Below are 2,700 nucleotides of genomic sequence, written 5' to 3' on the forward strand. Positions count from 1 at the left end.
CTGAGAGGAGGGAGGCGGTGTTGGGGTCGGTGTCTGGTGACCGCCGCTGCGAGACGCCGGAGTGCCGCTGGCAGCAGCGGGCGGCGAGGGGTGCGGCCGGCCGTCGGGACGGAAGAAGGTGTCCAGCGGCAACTCTGCCACTCGGCCACGTGACTGACCACACAAGTGGGCTGGCTACTGTAATAAGTCGGTGGGCTTTTGATCGTTGAGGTGTGTGGCAGCTGATCATCAGGCCCATAATGCTTCTCAAAAGAAAAAGTTGGATGTAATGTGTTACGATCTCAGTTCGATCTATAGCCAATTGAGTCTGGATACAAGCCAATTTGTCGCAACGGAAGAGGAAATAGAAGGAAAGGAGAAAAGGGGAACGGGTTGAGATGCCGCCGCCTACAGCCGTCTGGTTTCTTCCTGTCCTCTCCACCCTTCTCCAGCCGCTTAAGTTTCTTTTTAGGCAACCTCGCAAAGCTTTATTACGTCGTCACAATGTTTAAAGAGACGAAAGGAATACCTTCACGTTGGCCTAACCAAACATGACGGCCAACACTCAAAGTTAAAGCATGCTTTGTTAAGTTGTGAGCATCAAAATTTGAGCTCCTATACTGATAAACTACGCTACATGAAATAAAAGAAGAAACTTGCATCTCTATTTCCCTAATCACTACGCCAAACGCTGCACTGCTCCTCCTGCCGATCTCATTTGCCACACCCTTGCAATCTGTAGCTGCATGTACCCTTGATATATGTAAGTCTGCTGCAAGATCAAGGCCCTCTCGCAACGCCAAAGCTTCTAAAGTGGTTGAATCTTTAACATGCTTGAAAATAAAGGCCGATGCACCAAGAAAGCCTCCTTCCTGGTCCCAGCATATTGCTACCACAGCTCCGAAACGGCTTCTGTTGCCCACCGCAGCATCCACATCCAGCTTTGCGTAGCCTCCAGGGGGAGCAATCCAGACCGGGTGTCGCACAATTCCACTCTGTGTTGCTTCTATGTTTGGGACCATAATCTGAAGATCAGTTATGTAAGAATCTATGAACCCATGTGTCGCCTGTGGTGATTTGGAAATGCCCTCATACAAAGCTTTCCTCCTTGCACCCCATATAGCCCACAGTGAAACCGAGAACCTAAAGAAATCATCGGGTTTGAGAGCTCTCATCAAAGCAAATAACCATATTTTTGGGCACTCTTGCTGCTGAGAGCTCAGTTGGTCCAGTATGTCCTCCGATGATAGCGCCCAGGTGCATCTCGCCATGGGACAGTTGAGCAGAGCATGTCTCCAAGAGTCGGTGGTTCCACACAAGCCACATGCCATTGTCGTTGACATATTCCTCTTGTGTAAAACGTCTCCCGATGGTATCGAATTTCGAGCGAGGCGCCATAGAAAGACCTTTATTTTGCTTGATCGTCGCTAGGTTTCCCACACAGTGGATGGGTATTGGTTGATGGGCCTTCTCACCCTCTTGGTTGGCTCCCGGACTTGGGCCTTGGGTGGGTGGTTGTTGGTGGTGCCGGGCTGGGCCGTAACATCACTAGTAGAAAACGGAGCTTTAATACTGGTTCATAAGGGCCTTTAGTGTCGGTTCTGCAACCGGCACTAAAGAGTGGAGACTAAAGCCCCCCCCCCTTTAGTACCGGTTTGGCACGAACCGCCACTAAAGGCCCACCACGTGGCGTGAGCTCGCGTCGTGGTATGGGGGACCTTTAGTACCGGTTGGTGTTACCAACTGGTACTAAAGGTATTTTTTTGAAAATTTTGGGGAAAAAATTTGATTTTTTTTTCGATTTTCAATTTTCTGAATTATTTGATGATTTACTCTCTTATCGTCCCTCTTAACTACTCAAGTGTGGATCATTCATTCCAAATCATCTAACTTCCCGACTGGTCACCCATCCTCTCACTCCCCCAGCCTGAACATGCTTAACTTCGGAGTTCTATTCCCCCTACTTTCCAAGTCTGCACTTGTTGTTTTCCTGACAAATGTAAGCTGTAAATCCTATTAACCCTCAACAGTTTAGCTTGAGCATTATGTCACACATTTCATCGTTTGAGTTTGAAACTATTATTCTAAAAAACAGTAATTATTTAGTAACACTAATATTTCTTGAATAAGTTTGATCATAGTTTGACCAGATTTGACCAAAATTCAAAAAATTGAAATAATTATTTAGTAACACTAATATTCTTGAATAAGTATGTAGTAACATTAATACTTCTTGAATAAGTAGTTTGACCATAGTTTGACCAGATTTAACCAAAGTTAAAAAAAACTTAAATTTGAGCATATCTTTTTCTCCTTTTGGAATTTGAGGATTCTAAAAAATTGCAAACAGGCCATAGGTTGTCAAAATCGGATGCGGATTTTCGTGCTGATTTTTTTGATATATTATACGTTTTTTTCCGACATCATATGCAGAAGTTATAGCCGTTTTACATTTTCCCTATACTTTTTGCAAAACATGTCCAATTTTCCTAACTAGTAGATGTAGTAATATAACTAAATCTTAAAGAATTTTATTTTTTGAATTTTTTATCATTTTCTTTTGTATTTTTCAAAACTGAAATGGCAATACAGGGGGGGTAGAGTTTGAAAATTGCCCTTTAGTACCGGTTTGTGTCACGAACCGGTACTATAGGTCAAAGCCCTTTAGTACCGGTTTGTGCCACGAACCGGTACTAAAGGTGATCGCGGGGCCCCGGCCTG

This window comes from Triticum dicoccoides, chromosome 5B (genome assembly GCF_002162155.2).
Source record: "Triticum dicoccoides isolate Atlit2015 ecotype Zavitan chromosome 5B, WEW_v2.0, whole genome shotgun sequence".
NCBI lineage: Eukaryota > Viridiplantae > Streptophyta > Magnoliopsida > Poales > Poaceae > Triticum > Triticum dicoccoides.